The 17208-nt window shown below is 41.1% G+C and overlaps 1 protein-coding gene across 2 annotated transcripts in view; it reads left to right on the forward strand.

The window, feature by feature from the left end:
- The first annotated feature begins 221 nt into the window (after positions 1 to 221).
- SEC16B (SEC16 homolog B, endoplasmic reticulum export factor) overlaps positions 222 to 17208 on the forward strand; it is a 67918-nt gene continuing 50931 nt past the window's right edge. Inside the window, exon 1 of one of the 2 annotated variants that reach the window (XM_063648431.1) lies at positions 222 to 326. The gene's annotated coding sequence lies outside the window, so the exon portion shown is untranslated. The remainder of the gene's footprint in view (positions 327 to 17208) is intronic. The other variant, XM_063648425.1, reaches the window with a different exon arrangement.

Here is a 17208-nt window from a genome sequence, read left to right on the forward strand (position 1 = left end):
GTTTAGGAATTCAATGTAATAGTTAGGTTCTCTTTGGAATTCTCATTTAGAAATACAAAGGGGAGTGTGTGGTTTCTTTCTGTAATGTCAGAGAGTGGCCTCTTTTATTCAGACCTTCTCAATATGGTGGTCAGATCATGTTTCCAGCCTTAGGAGCTGCATATTAAGCCATTCCGATGGGAAACTGCTGCTGAAGCAGAAAGGTTCTGGGCAGCTGACGTGGCAACACAGTTTACAGTATCTGCCAGCTGTGAGTAACAGCAGGCTGTCATGATGGGATATAGCAGACAGCAGCAGCAGCAACTCCTGATTTAGGGGCAATCGATGTAAGTACTTATTTTCACCATTAACCAATTAACCCAAACCAAATGCAAATTGAAGAATGCTAAGAGGGAATACAGTTCTCACTAGAGACCCTTCTAGCAGACTCATTTGAGAAGCATTTGGTCTCAACCAGAATAAAAAGGCATTAAGCCAGCACATGGTTTTCAGCAAAATGAAGAACTTCACAGCGTTTTGTTTGAAAAAACTAACTTCAGCTGTGGCTAATGCCAATTTCCAACCCTAACTCCTTGGAGTTCCTTCATACTCTGGCAAAGGCTGTTCCCTGGGGGATGGAATGGATTGTTAATGTGCAAAAGAACATGTGATTTCAACTTACTAAAAAACTTTAGGCAGGTTTGATTATGGAAAGATGAAAGGAAGCTTAGCAGTTACAGTGTTTGGGAAAAGGAGAGAGGCTGTTAAATATTTTAAGGATTCAAGTTGGTTAAAACTGACTCAGAGGCAGTGTGGAAACTTTTGTTCTCAAGCTATATAGATGACTAGGGGTGTGGTGCCTGCCAACCCCATGACAATGAAACTCCGGCTTGGATCTCTTTACAAGAGGAGGCTCTGTGGCTGCTGTTCTTCCAAGTCGTGTTTAGAGTTTCTAGTATTTTCAGAGTTCATAAACCATGTATTTATGGGTTGGTGATTTTTTTTTTGTGTTGAGACCTTTTACTCTGATGTTCAGCTCTGCATAAAACCTAAGTGACCAACAGCAGCTTAACCTGAGTATGGTTAACTTATTGACAAACAGATATTTTTGATTGTCACCTCTCTATGTGGGGGGATACCTAAGTGAACAAGATGGAAGAGGTGGGTCACTGCCCCTGAGGAGTCTGCTGCCCAGCAAGAGTAACAGATGTTATAAGAGGAGAAATGAACATTGGGCTGGGAGTCAGGGGAACTGGATTCGGATCCTGGCATTGATCCCAGTGAACCATATGGCACTCTGGACTTCAGTTTATGTGCTATAAAATGAATGCATTGGGATGGATAACCTCTTTAGTAATTGATTGCTCACCTAGTGTGAATTTTCTCCTTGCTGAACAGCTTCTCACACAGCATTACCTTAGCTCCACATCCAATTCGGGGACAGGTGCTTTATTTCTGAAATGGATCTCACATGTCACCAGCCAGGCCTCATCAGATTGAGATATTCTATAATAGAAACTTGAAGGATTCTCCTAGATGGGCCCATTTACAGTGTAACGTTGATAGGTGGAAAGGTTGCTTTTGAGAAAGATGTCTTAAAGGGAGCAATTCCACACAGACTCATCTTAAATATCTATTTCTGTTTTCAAATGGTTATTGATTGGAACAAGTACCTTTTCAACTGCTGCTGACTTTTGAGAGGCAAAGACACAGCAGCCTGACTCTTAAGAAAATGAAATTGCTTGAAATAAGTGTGACCCATAGGCTTAAGATTTGAAATAAATTTAACTGAGTCAAAAAATAAAATAAAATAAAAATCAGCCAGGCTATGGTTTCAAGTAGAACAGAAAATAACCACCATTGGCAGCCATGCAGTGCAGCCTGAGCTTCCTAGAACTCCTCACCATCAGTTCAGTCCTTTTTGACTTTGGAAGTTGTGGGAGATTCATAACATGTTAGTAGAATGATGGATCAAATCCATTTTTAAAAAGCACAATTTTTATATAGACTTATTGTTCATCAGCCCTGCTAGCCTAGCTCACAAAATTATCTGCATGGGCATTCATACCGTTGCTGCCTGCCTCCCTTCCCCAAGAGAGGTGTCCTTCCTGACCTGGGACAAATCCCTTCTCTTGGATTACCTATCCCCATAAGCCTCCTGTGGAACCACCACACTCATTACTCAGTTCCTTTATTCTGCCTGTGTCTTCAGTCTTTCCACTGGCTTTCCACCACATGTAAAAACATCTTTAAGTCTCTCCCATTTTATAATACACCAACCGACTACCCACCAAACCAGCCAATGAGCAAACACAATCCCTTCTTACTGTTTTCTCCCTTTTCTGACCCTTTTACCAACCCTGTGGACTCCAGTGGGCACTTTTGAGTTCTTATGTAATTTGATGTCTTACTGTGTTTGTTGTTTTTATGCCTTTCTTGACAGCCTCTCCTCCCTTGGTTGCCTTTGATGCTGTTCTGACTTTGCCTTCTTAGTCTTCATTACTTCTCTTCCTCTGCTTTTTACCTTAAACTATTATTTTCTTATTTTGAAGTCTGTGCTCTTCTTTGACAATCTGATTCATATCTGAGATTTTAATTATGACTTGTATGCTGATAATGGCTAAATCAAAGCACATACAAATCTTCAGGAAAGAATCAAAGTATAAACAAATGAACACCACCCACCACAGATGTGTGTCTCTGCAGACTTCTCTTGGGAGCTCTTGACTCATATTTACTGCCTAAGACACCTCCAGTACATTGTCCTGCAGGCACCTCAACTCACCATGGCCCATCCTGAACATAGCTTTCTCTTAGTTGGCTGCCTTTCCCTCTGCATATAATAATGTATGTAACTTCTACCCTAACACTTACCACATTTTATTAAAGTGATTAGTTTATTTTATTTGTCTCTCCAGTTAATGGTGAAAACCTGAGAAATAGAATTATGTCTTTATTTTTGTATTCCTAATGCCTACAACACGAGGCACATAAGAGTTATTCAGTCATTAATTATTGAATGAATAAATGGTGGACAGATGGCTGCTTGCTGCTGTAGGTTGACATTCTGTTATGTCAGTCAACCCAGTGAGAAACATCCTTCTTTCACAGTAGTTCAAGCATAAGTTCTGGGTGCCTACTTTTTGGAATGTCTCTGGACATGTGCTGACTGCTGAGTTGATCACCATGGCCAGGGAGATGCAAGACTCTTACTGTCCAGGTCTAAATTTTGTGCTCATTGATAGAGCAAGAGATGGGGTCAGTCTCACACATGGCAAATAAACTGAAAGGGGGCAGGGAAGTTCATAAAAGTAAAATTGATCATTTATTACCAGAAGCCAGAGTGTAGGATGCTGGCAGAAATGGCAGGTATTCATCATAACTGTGTGCAAACCCCCTGGCTTTTATCATATAACTGCTATGATAAAAGCTAAACACTGGGGGTTTGCACATACTTATGATGAGTACCTGCCATTTCTACATTCCACTCTTCTTGTCTGGGTGCCAAGCAGGGACAGTCTTCAGTATCAGCTCTCAACTTTTCTTTGCATTCTAAGCTCAAACCACATTGAGCATAAAACCCATTATGATGCTTCAAATGTACCAGGTCTTCCTTCGCCTCTTAGCCCTCATCGTGTCTGTTCTGCCCAGAACACATTCTCTCTTGCTCTCCTTTCTCTCTTTCCAGGATAATGCACTTTCATCCTTCAGGTCTCAGTTGAGACAGATTTTTTTTTTCTTTTGGCAGAGAAACCTTCTCTGGTGAGGGTTGATACCTTTGTTTTGCATTACATCTGCTTCTCATTGTCATCTTCTCCCAGCACTTATCATTGGAATTGCCTGTCACCTAGGCTGTGTCCCCATTAGGCACTAAACTCCAAGAAGAGAAGGAACAAGTTCACCTTGCCCACTTAGTGTAGCCTGAATTTAACACCTAAAATGATTATTGCCACATAGTAGATACTCAAGAAATACACAATAATGAAGTACTCCTGGGTTCCTACCCATTTCTTGGTTATTAAATAGGAGCACAAACTGTTTTGGGTTCCTTCCATTTAGTTTCAGGGCTAGCAGCTTTCTTAGAGGAGCTATGGAGATTCGGTTCATATGGGAGAAAAGGCTTTTCTTCATTTATTATTTCATACATAAATGAATTAATATTGTCTAAAATATTATTTGGTGAATGAAGGAGATAATTAAAAACAATTCTCCCAGGGGTGAAATTATACCACAGATGGATTCATTTAGCGACATAATTTATTTAATGAATGACATCTAGATCAGCACTAGAACATAGTGTCACAGTGTCATAATGTTACAAGGCATACAGAATATTGCATCCTAAGTGTAAAAGGGAATACATATAGCAAGCTCGTACAGAAACTACATCGTAGGAGCAGTGTTGCATGCAGAGAATCTACAAAATTCATTTATGGGATGCTCCCAGAAAATAGTGAACTGTAGCCATCTCCCTTGTAATGACTGCAGACACATATGCTTAGTGATATGCTTTGGCTGTGTCCCCACCCAAATCTCATCTTGAATTCCCACATGTTGTGGGAGGGACCCAGTGGAAGGTAATTGAATCATGGGGGCAGGTCTTTCCCATGCTCTTCTCATGATAGTGAGTAAGTCTCACGAGATCTGATGGTTCTATAAGGAGATGTTTCCCTACACAAGCTCTCTCTTTGCCTGCTGCCACCCACATAAGGTGTGACTTGCTTCTCCTTGCCTTCTGCTATGATTGTGAGGCCTCCTCAGCCATGTGGGACTGTAAGTCCATTAAACCTCTTTCTTTTGTGAATTGCCCAGGCATGGGTATGTCTTTATCAGCAGCATGAAAATGGACTGATACACTTAGAAAATCATCTTCTTGTGCCCTTCAATGTCCTCCAGAACCTGAAATTTGAATTTGGTTTTTTGGCATCATAAATGGCTTCTATGGAAATTGTCCTGCTATGCTAAATTTAGCATTAGAACAGCACTGCTGGGGAGCTTTGCTATATTTGCAGTCACTCATTCCAGACTGATAGAGCAAGGGATGTGAGTGCCATTTAAACACATGTATGCATCCACACTGTACACACACATGGGCCATTTCTGTACATGGAACAGTGGGCAGAACAGTAGAACCTGCAAAATGGTATGAACATTTATACAAGGAGAACTTGTCCCATTTGTCAGAAATTAATCTTTGAATTCTTATTTTTATGATTTAATATATATCTATCATCAGGTTGAATAAACCTATTTACACTGACTGATAACTTTGAAGGTTATAGTTATTGTATTCACATGAAATAGATTTTAAATAATTGCATTTTTGTGTTAAATATATTACTATATTACATGGCTATTACTAAGCCATATGCTCTTCTGAGCAAAAGCATTCCAATGGAAGACCTGTGGTTGATTTTCTTCTACTTGATGACTGATACTGACACAATCTGTGAATTTGGTAAAAGTATCACTTTTATTGCCTCTAAATTGGACATTCTACTGATGCCACTGGGTAATGAAAATAATGAGCTAAGGATAGGCATCTCTGGGAAAGATAAGCTATGACTGCAATGGATTATTATGATGAGCGACAGAGCAGAATAAAAATTAAAAACAATAACCTCAGATTAGATTATGTCAATAATGAAGAATAGCTAAGATAAAAGTTAAATATGAACTGCTATGATAAAAGCTAAATAAGAACATATACTCTGAACAGCCTAGAAATGAACTTTTCTGCTATGCTATTTATTTATTTATTTATTTATCTATTTGAGACAGGGTCTTACTTTTTCACCCAGGCTGGAGTGCAGTATATGATCATAGTTCACTGCAACTTTGAACTCCTGGGCTCAAGTGATCCTTCCACCAAAGCTTTCCAATTAGGTAAGACTACAGGTGTGAGCCACCATGCCCAACTAATTTTTTCTTTTTTGTAGAGACAGGGTCTTACTATGTTGACCAGGGTTTCTTGAGCTTCTGGCCTCAGCAATCCTCCTGCCTCAGCCTCCCAAATTCCTGGGATTACAGGCATGAGCCATCATGCCCAGCTAGAAATAGTGCTATGCTCTTTTAAACAACATTGACAACAACTATTTATTGGACACTTACCAAGGTGCAGGGACTGTGCTGAGTGCTTTTCCTGGATCATGCATTAATTTATTTATCGAATACTTATTGTGCACCTCCTACAGGCCATGCACAGTACATTATCTCATTTATTCTACAACAATCTCATGAAGATATTCATTATTATACACTCATTTAGCAAATGGGGACACTTAGCCTGAGAGGTTAAATAACTTGCCTGAAGGCTCACAGCTAATCAGCAGAGGCATTGGAACCCAAATCCAATTCTGACTGCAAAGCCTTAGCTCTCAATTCCCGTAGTGTACCAAAGTCATGAGCTTTGTATATAGTTTAGCTTCTCACACCTTTAACAGAATGTAAGGAACCTGAAAGAGAGAAGAGCAAAGATTTATTGAAAACCCACTCCTGTAATTAATAGGCACTTTCTATGGTGTTTTTCCATATATCATTTCATCCACATCTCAGTCCTTTTAAATGAGATTTCATTTTTAAAATATCATTTAAAAATTTCATTTAAAAGATGGGCTCATAGAGATTAGGTGATTTTTCCAAAGGCACATGGCTAGCAAATGGTGTAGTTAAAACCAAATCCAGGTTTCATTTTCTATTTTCTTTCCTTTGGGCCTTTGCTACTTCCCAAAATGATGAAGGAAAGGACAGTTTTTCAGGAGATATAAACAAGATCACGGCTCTGTACCCAGAGAGAAGCAGACTGCTGAGTGGTATGGGGGCTGTCTACCCTATTCAGACAGCTGCAATGAGAGTCCGAGTCACGTATGTGACTGTGTGTGTCATGCATCAGGAAGAAACATCTGGACTCTAAAATACTGGGGTGTGTTTCTATATGGAGCTGGAAGACCTACTTTCCTTGAAGGACAAATACTACCCATCTCAGGTAAACTGAGAGTGTCACTAGCCCCCTGGGCACCTTCTAGTGTCTTATATAATATGATATTTTTTATCCAGCAATAGAGAGTAGTTGAAGTTCTATGACTGTAAATGAAAGAGCTGTATGTGCATGAGGGCCTTGGCTTGAGTCTGTCTGGCTTAGACACCGCTTCACCTGCAGGGATGGAGACTTTCCACAGATCCTTTCCAGCTCATTGGTTCTGTGTATCTGAACGTCTGCTTCTATTTAGAGTGCATCTCTCAAAATTTTCCAACAAATGGCAGGGAGTGACTTCTGGGGGTACAGGGTATGTGTGTGTGAATGTGTGTATATGTGTATCTGTCCCATTGCACATGTAAAATTTCTTTGAAGTATCATGCTTCATCCTAAAAATTAAGGCAAATTTGAATTACATTCCAAAACATTTGTATTTGTTCTAAATTAAGATACTATTAAAATTGTTTAGAAAAGAAAATTGATGAGTATCCGTGGCATCCTGCATTGTTCCTGAAACAACAAGTACTCCAGTGTGAGAAGCACTGGGCTGCATTTTCTTAAAGTTTCTAATTTTGTTGTTTTCACCTTAGCCCATTATTTTTTTCCTGTGTTGTTGTATGACACATTTTCTCTATTTCTTCTTGATCTCATGGCTCAATGGTGGCATTGGATTAAGTGTCAAGGAGGAATTGTTGATTTCACAGCAGTGATGAATAATCAGTTAATCCCTTACTGATGACTTGTGCAGAATACTTCTTAGGCAATTTATGGTATTTCCAGGGAAATAATAACTGTTAACATTTATTGTGCATTTTGTGATTTGCCAAACACTTTGTAGGGTTTTAATCTAATTTTACCCTTATAATAACTCTGTGAGGTAGGAGGTTCTATTATTATCTCTATTTTACAGATGAAGAAAAGGAGATGCAGAGTAATTTGCCCAAGTTCACACAACCAGCATAGTAGGGCTGGGATTCACACCTGGACAACTTTATTCCAGGACCACCAAGTTGTCTTGCTCCTTTGGGGAATTTACATCCTATCAGCCTGCAGCTGAGAGAACATTCCAAGAATATTCCAGTCCTACTTTATTTAGTGGGTTTATGAGTCACCTCTGCCTGCTGGAGTTTGACATGGGGTCAGAAGTCACAGCAGCATCCATCTGCCACCCACTGTTCTTGATTCAGGGGGCATCAATCAAATGGGAGGGGTGAAGAGAGGAGGAGGTTGGGCCACCTCTACCAGCCTAGGGCTAATAAGGAAGCATAGAGTCGTTCTTCTTGAATGATAGACTGCCTCTCCAGCTCTTGGCAGCAGAGGTGGATGCAGAGCAGGCAGGTTTGCAGGCAGCTACGTAGGTGGCATTTGAAGGAGTCCTTTGTGGGTGCAACCACAGGGTGCCTTGGTTCTGTAGGAAGCCTGCATTGTGCCTAAACCTTCACTCCTAAGGTTGTGGTAAGAGTAACAATCCCAGGACTGGCACTGGTAGCTTATGGCACCTGTGCCAGGCTAATTGTCTCTGGCACAGGCATCATCTTTTCTTGGCACACTCCCTCCTAATAACTAGAACAGCTGAGCAGCACAGGATGCTCTGCATCTTGTCTGCCACCCAGCTCACCTGAAGCAAGGGGCTGAAGTCTTGGTGGCCAACACTGGCTGAGGCCATGAGCTCCATATCCCAAGACTGTTTCCAGGGGGTAGCTTAGTTGGAGTCAAGAGGCTGCTCTGCACTAAACCATCAATCCCTGATTCATTCTTGGAGCCAGAAATATGAGATGCTTGCTGACTAAAAAGAGCCACAATGCATCAGATGTTGCTGGAGATACATGTGTGGCCATTATCCCATCATTCCCACTTTGATTAAGAATTTTAAAAAAATTATTGTAATGTTTTTCTTTCACTGTCTTGTTGGAGTGGGTCTCTTAAGATTAGCTAGGGACTTCATTTTAATAAAGTATGCAGATAATTTGTGTCTGTTTGTGTCTCATTTATATCCCACACAGCAGCCCTTTATCCACACTTAGGTCAGCCCCCTAAACTCACTGCCTCAGCCGTCTCTTTTACTTTCTCTAGAAACTCTCTTTCAATATTTAATTCTATACTCAGGCTATGAAAACTATTGGGTACAGTCATACAGTATAAGCTGTTGCTGGTATACATTTAAGGTGTCCATTCATTTATAAATAAAATTTTATCGAGCTCTTGTCATATGCCAGGCACTGTGCAAGGCACTACGAATATTGCACGGAACAAAGCACAGAAGGCTGACATCCTCATGGAGCTTGAAGTCAGCCTAGGTGTTCAATAACAGGTGCATTTCCAGCTCACTTGTTACTCTGGGCACACGTTCTTAGTTAAAGCCCACTCCTATATTCCACACTGGCCATTCCAAACCGTCACAATGTTTCTCAAGTCTCTTACCAAATTCTCACCCTAGAGATGGCCAGTAGAACTTGGCATTCTACTCCACTGGGAATTCTTGGTTTCTGTCCCCTTATGTTCAAACTTATCTCCACCTATGCCCATCTTCACCTCTTTTTCCCTGTCTTAGAGGAACAGGTGCCCTTCCTCGGCTAGGTTTAAATTTTGTTCCTGTGCTCTGGATCCCATGTGACCCATTTTCTCTGAGATTTGTTTCTTCAGTAGTTGTGTATTTCCAGTCTCTTCATATGAATCAGCAGAAAATCTCTCTTGTCGAGTCCACCCTAAACCAATTCTTCAAATCTGAGTGCCTCATGGTAACCCCAACCCTTTTCTTCACATCTAGGGTTCTGGAAAGAGTAATTTTACTTGCTGCCTCCTCTTCCTTAATTTCCATGTGCTGTAGAAGTGATTTCTATTTCTAATTCCTCACTCCCTTGACTGTGGCCCTACTGAAATTGTTCCTGTTAAGATCATCAAACCTCTTAATTGTCAAATCCAGTGACCCAGAGAACACATTTTTACTTGTTGTCTTTCTCAATATTCCTCCTACGTTTGGCATTGTTGACTACTGTCCTGCTTTTGAAGCCATCACCTCTGGCTTCTGGGACACCATCCTCTTCTGGTTATCTGCCCATCTTTCTGGCACCTCCGTGTTAACTTTCATAGGCTCCTCTTTCTGTGTCCAGTTCTTCTATGTCCACCTCAGAGCTCCTTCCTCAGACTTGTCTTCTAAGCTTGTCTTCAGTGATCCTATCTGTGTCTGTGGCTTCAACCACCACATCTCTCCTCCATCCTTTCTCTTGAGCTCTTTACAGCCAACTACTTATTGACCATACTCACCTCTGTGTCCCACAGGCCCTTCACAGTCAGCATGTGCAAAACTGAACACATCATCTTCCCCACCAAACTGGCTTCTCTTCCAAGATTATTAGCCAAAATAAAAAAAATAAGGTAGCATGATCTCATCTCCACAGCCTGAAAACTTGGATCATCCTTGACTTCTTCTTCTCCCTCATCTTCTACAGTCAACAGACCATCAATGCATGTTGATTATATTTTATAAACATATATATATATATATATATTCTATATGTCCCTTCTCCTCCAGTCTCTCCACAGCTGCTCTTGTTCAGGCATTCATCTGTCCTGCTTGATTTATGGAATAGCCTTGAACATCACGCCTACCATTTCTAGTCTCCTGCTTTCCACTGTGCTTCTTCTATTAGAAAAATCAGTGATATATCCATTAGAATGATGATTGCATTGTGTTACTATTGCATTGTACTGTGACTCATTGTATTATGATTCAATGTCTACTGCTCTACTGAATTGAGAGCTTCTTTGGGGCAGGTATTGCATGTTATTTATCTTTGTATCCCCAATGCATGTGATAATGATGGGCATATAGTAGGTGTTCAATAAACACTTGTTCAGTGTACAAACGACTCAACCTCTATCAAGAAAAGCAGACTAAGCACAGTTAATCAATCTTGGAAGTTTTGAGCACTGTCCCATTTTAGCAGCTTGAATGCTTAATTAGTAACTGATGTGACAATAACACATTTGATGGTTGAACTAACACTATTGATTAAAAATAATGTCAGTTAATTTTGACTTTTAAAATAATATACATTTATTGTAGAAAAGTTAGAAAATATGGATAAGCAAGAGGAAGAAAATAAAATCATCTACCATTACATTACCCAGTGGATAACTACTGATAACACATTGATGTAGATCTTCTCAGCTTGTTTTCTAAATTTTTACTTTCAATAAAGGAATAGGATGAAGCCTTGGGGATGTCTTAAATGCTGAGCTGCCCTTTGCAAGAGTAACCAGTCATTAAATCACAGTGCTCAAGGATTCATGGCAAACCTGACCTAGATCTAGGTGGGTGTTCACATCCATCAGCACTAATCCGGTGGCTAAACATTAGCAGCATCATTAACAGTGATAATACTTTTGCTAGACAGGTGTCAAACTAGGGTAGTGTCTTAGTCAGTTCGGGTTACTGTAACAGAAAACCATAGACTAGGGCTTAAACGACAGAAATTTATTTCTCACCCTTCTGGAGGCTGGGAAGTCCAAGATCAAGATTCCAGCAGATCTGGTGTCTGGTGAGGGCCACTTCCTGGTTTGCAGATGGACATCTTTTGGTTGTATTCTTACATACCAGAGAGCAGAGAGAGAGAGAAGAAGCAAACCCTCTTGTGTCTTTTTATAAGGGAACTAATTCCATTTACAAGGGCTCCACTCTGATGACCTAATTACCTCTCGGAGGCCTACCTCCTAATACCGTCACATTGGGAGTTAGGATTTCAGCATATGAATTTTGGGAGGAAACAAACATTCAGTTCACAGCAGGAAGTTACTCTTATTTGAAGCTAGACCCTAGACAGTGGTGTCTGGCATTTGGAAAGGAGGACGGAGACTAGGAAAGGAAATTCACATAAATTAGCAAACGTCTAGGACTCCAATCCTGGTGCATATTTGGGATGCAGAGCAGGAATCAGGTATGAGGACAGAGCACTTGGGGCAGGATAATGTGAAGACTGTAGCCATTTGGGCATGAGGGAGCCTACTGGATTATCCAAGAACACTGCAGCCAGGACTTGGGGTGGTAAGACTCATTCTGGTCTATCTCCTGGTGGGGATTGAGCTCCTAATGTATTGTCAAGCTGGATCAATTTGGTTTAGAAATCAGGAAGAACTGGGCTGGAGCCAAGATGGCCGAATAGGAACAACTCCGGTCTACAGCTCCCAGCGTGAATGACGCAGAAGACGGGTGACTTCTGCATTTCCATCTGAGGTACTGGGTTCATCTCACTAGGGAGTGCCAGACAGTGGGCGCAGGACAGTGGGTGCAGCGCACCATGTGCGAGCCAAAGCAGGGTGAGGCATTGCCTCACTCGGGAAGCAGAAGGGGTCAGGGAGTTCCCTTCCTAGTCAAAGAAAGGGGTGACAGACGGCAACTGGAAAATCGGGTCACTCCCACTCTAATACTGCGCTTTTCCGATGGGCTTAAAAAATGGCGCACCAGGAGATTATATCCCGCACCTGGCTCAGAGGGTCCTACGCCCACGGAGTCTCGCTGATTGCTAGCACAGCAGTCTGAGATCAAACTGCAAGGCGGCAGCGAGGCTGGGGGAGGGGCGCCCACCATTGCCCAGGCTTGCTTAGGTAAACAAACCAGCTGGGAAGCTCAAACTGGGTGGAGCCCACCACAGCTCAAGGAGGCCTGCCTGCCTCTGTAGGCTCCACCTCTGGGGACAGGGCACAGACAAACAAAAAGACAGCAGTAACCTCTGCAGACTTAAATGTCCCTGTCTGACAGCTTTGAAGAGAGCAGTGGTTCTCCCAGCACACAGCTGGAGATCTGAGAATGGGCAGACTGCCTCCTCAAGTGGGTCCCTGACCCCTGACCCCTGAGCAGCCTAACTGGGAGGCACCCCCAAGTAGGGGCAGACTGACACCTCACACGGCCGGGTACTCCTCTGAGACAAAACTTCCAGAGGAAGGATCAGACAGCAGCATTCGCGGTTCACAAAAATCCGCTGTTCTGCAGCCACTGCTGCTGGTACCCAGGCAAACAGGGTCTGGAGTGGACCTCTAGCAAACTCCAACAGACCTGCAGCTGAGGGTCCTGTCTGTTAGAAGGAAAACTAACAAACAGAAAGGACATCCACACCAAAAACCCATCTGTACATCACCATCATCAAAGACCAAAAGTAGATAAAACCACAAAGATGGGGAAAAACAGAGCAGAAAAACTGGAAACTCTAAAAAGCAGAGCACCTCTCCTCCTCCAAAGGAACGTAGCTCCTCACCAGCAATGGAACAAAGCTGGACGGAGAATGACTTTGACGAGGTGAGAGAAGAAGGCTTCAGACGATCAAACTACTCCAAGCTACAGGAGGAAATTTAAACCAAAGGCAAAGAAGTTGAAAACTTTGAAAAACATTTAGAAGAATGTATAACTAGAATAACCAATACAGAGAAGTGCTTAAAGGAGCTGATGGAGCTGAAAGCCAAGGCTCGAGAACTATGTGAAGAATGCAGAAGCCTCAGGAGCTGATGCGATCAACTGGAAGAAAGGGTATCAGTGATGGAAGATGAAATGAATGAAATGAAGTGAGAAGGGAAGTTTAGAGAAAAAAGGATAAAAAGAAACGAACAAAGCCTCCAAGAAATATGCGACTATGTGAAAAGACCAAATCTACGTCTGATTGGTGTACCTGAAAGTGATGGGGAGAATGGAACCAAGTTGGAAAACACTCTGCAGGATATTATCCAGGAGAACTTCCCCAATCTAGCAAGGCAGGCCAACATTCAGATTCAGGAAATACAGAGAACGCCACAAAGATACTCCTCGAGAAAAGCAACTCCAAGACACATAATTGTCAGATTCACCAAAGTTGAAATGAAGGAAAAAATGTTAAGGGCAGCCAGAGAGAAAGGTCGGGTTACCCACAAAGGGAAGCCCATCAGACTAACAGCGGATCTCTTGGCAGAAACTCTACAAGCCAGAAGAGAGTGGGGGCCAATATTCAACATTCTTAAAGAAAAGAATTTTCAAACCAGAATTTCATATCCAGCCAAACTAAGCTTCATAAGTGAAGGAGAAATAAAATACTTTACAGACAAGCAAATGCTGAGAGATTTTGTCACCACCACGCCTGCCCTAAAAGAGCTCCTGAAGGAAGCACTAAACATGGAAAGGAACAACCAGTACCAGCCACTGCAAAATCATGCCAAATTGTAAAGACCATTGAGGCTAGGAAGAAACTGCATCAACTAACGAGCAAAATAACCAGCTAACATCATAATGACAGGATCAAATTCACACACAACAATATTAACTTTAAATGTAAATGGACTAAATGCTCCAATTAAAAGACACAGACTGGCAAATTGGATAAAGAGTCAAGACCTATCAGTGTGCTGTATTCAGGAAACCCATCTCACGTGCAGAGACAGCCAAAGGCTCAAAATAAAAGGATGGAGGAAGATCTACCAAGCAAATGGAAAACAAAAAAAGGCAGGGGTTGCAATCCTAGTCTCGGGTAAAACAGACTTTAAACCAACAAAGATCAAAAGAGACAAAGAAGGCCATTACATAATGGTAAAGGGATCAATTCAACAAGAAGAGCTAACTATCCTAAATATATATGCACCCAATACAGGAGCACCCAGATTCATAAAGCAAGTCCTGAGTGATCTACAAAGAGACTTAGACTCCCACACAATAATAATGGGAGACTTTAACACCCCACTGTCAACATTAGATACATCAACAAGACAGAAAGTTAACAAGGATACCCAGGAATTGAACTCAGCTCTGCACCAAGCGGACCTAATAGACATCTACAGAACTCTTCACCCCAAATCAACAGAATATACATTTTTTTCAGCACCACACCACACCTATTCCAAAATTGAGCACATAGTTGGAAGTAAAGCTCTCCTCAGCAAATGTAAAAGAACAGAAACTATAACAAACTGTCTCTCAGACCACAGTGCAATCAAACTAGAACTCAGGATTAAGAAACTCACTCAAAATCGCTCAGCTACATGGAAACTGAACAACCTGCTCCTGAATGACTACTGGGTACATAACAAAATGAAGGCAGAAATAAAGATGTTCTTTGAAACCAACGAGAACAAAGACACAACATACCAGAATCTCTGGGACACATTCAAAGCAGTGTATAGAGGGAAATTTATAGCACTAGATGCCCACAAGAGAAAGCAGGAAAGATCCAAAATTGACACCCTAACATCACAATTAAAAGAACTAGAAAAGCAAGAGCAAACACATTCAAAAGCTAGCAGAAGGCAAGAAATAACTAAAATCAGAGCAGAACTGAAGGAAATAGAGACACATAAAAACCTTCAAAAAATAAATGAATCCAGGAGCTGGTTTTTTGAAAGGATCAACAAAATTGATAGACCGCTAGCAAGATTAATAAAGAAGAAAAGAGAGAAGAATCAAATAGATGCAATAAAAAATGATAAAGGGGATATCACCACCGATCCCACAGAAATACAAACTACCATCAGAGAATACTACAAACACCTCTACGCAAATAAACTAGAAAATCTAGCAGAAATGGATAAATTCCTCGACACATACACCCTCCGAAGACTAAACCAGGAAGAAGTTGACTCTCTGAATAGACCAATAACAGGCTCTGAAATTGTGGCAATAATCAATAGCTTACCAACCAAAAAGATTCCAGGACCAGATGGATTCACAGCCGAATTCTACCAGAGGTACAAGGAGGAACTGGTACCATTCCTTCTGAAACTATTCCAATCAATAGAAAAAGAGGGAATATTCCCTAACTCATTTTATGAGGCCAGCATCATCCTGATACGAAAGCCGGGCAGAGACACAACCAAAAAAGAGAATTTTAGACCAATATCCTTGATGAACATTGATGCAAAAATCCTGAATAAAATACTGGCAAACCGAATCCAGCAGCACATCAAAAAGCTTATCCACCATGATCAAGTGGGCTTCATCCCTGGGATGCAAGGCTGGTTCAATATATGCAAATCAATAAATGTAATCCAGCATATAAACAGAACCAAAGACAAAAACCACATGATTATCTCAATAGATGCAGAAAAGGCCTTTGACAAAATTCAACAACCCTTCATGCTAAAAACTCTCAATAAATTAGGTATTGATGGGACGTATCTCAAAATAATAAGAGCTATCTATGACAAACTCACAGCCAATATCATACTGAATGGGCAAAAACTGGAAGCATTCCCTTTGAAAACTGGCACAAGACAGGGATGCCCTCTCTCACCACTCCTATTCAACATAGTGTTAGAAGTTCTGGCCAGGGCAATCAGGCAGGAGAAGGAAATAAAGGGTATTCAATTAGGAAAAGAGGAACTCAAATTGTCCATGTTTGCAGATGACATGATTGTATAACTAGAAAACCCCATCGTCTCAGCTCAAAATCTCCTTAAGCTCATAAGCAACTTCAGCAAAGTCTCAGGATACAAAATCAATGTGCAAAAATCACAAGCATTCTTATACATCAATAACAGACAAACAGAGAGCCAAATCATGAGTGAACTCCCATTCACAATTGCTTCAGAGAGAATAAAATACTTAGGAATCCAACTTACAAGGGATGTGAAGGACCTCTTCAAGGAGAACTACAAACCACTGCTCAATGAAATAAAAGAGGATTCAAACAAATGGAAGAACATTCCATGCTCATGGGTAGGAAGAATCAATATCATGAAAATGGCCATACTGCCCAAGGTAATTTATAGATTCAATGCCATCCCCATCAAGCTACCAATGACTTTCTTCACAGAATTGGAAAAAACTACTTTAAAGTTCATATGGAACCAAAAAAGAGCCACATCACCAAGTCAATCCTAAGCCAAAAGAACAAAGCTGGAGGCATCACGCTACCTGACTTCAAACTATACTACAAGGCCACAGTAACCAAAACAGCATGGTACTGGTACCAAAACAGAGATATAGATCAATGGAACAGAACAGAGCCCTCAGAAATAACGTCACATATCTACAACTATCTGATCTTTGACAAACCTGAGAAAAACAAGCAATGGAGAAAGGATTCCCTATTTAATAAATGGTGTTGGGAAAACTGGCTAGCCATATGTAGAAAGCTGAAACTGGATCCCTCCCTTACACCTTATACAAAATTAATTCAAGATGGATTAAAGACTTAAACGTTAGACCTAAAACCATAAAAACCCTAGAAGAAAACCTAGGCATTACCATTCAGGACATAGGCATGGGCAAGGACTTCATGTCTAAAACACCAAAAGCAATG

The sequence above is a fragment of the Pongo pygmaeus genome, chromosome 1 (genome assembly GCF_028885625.2).
Source record: "Pongo pygmaeus isolate AG05252 chromosome 1, NHGRI_mPonPyg2-v2.0_pri, whole genome shotgun sequence".
Taxonomy (NCBI): Eukaryota; Metazoa; Chordata; class Mammalia; order Primates; family Hominidae; genus Pongo; species Pongo pygmaeus.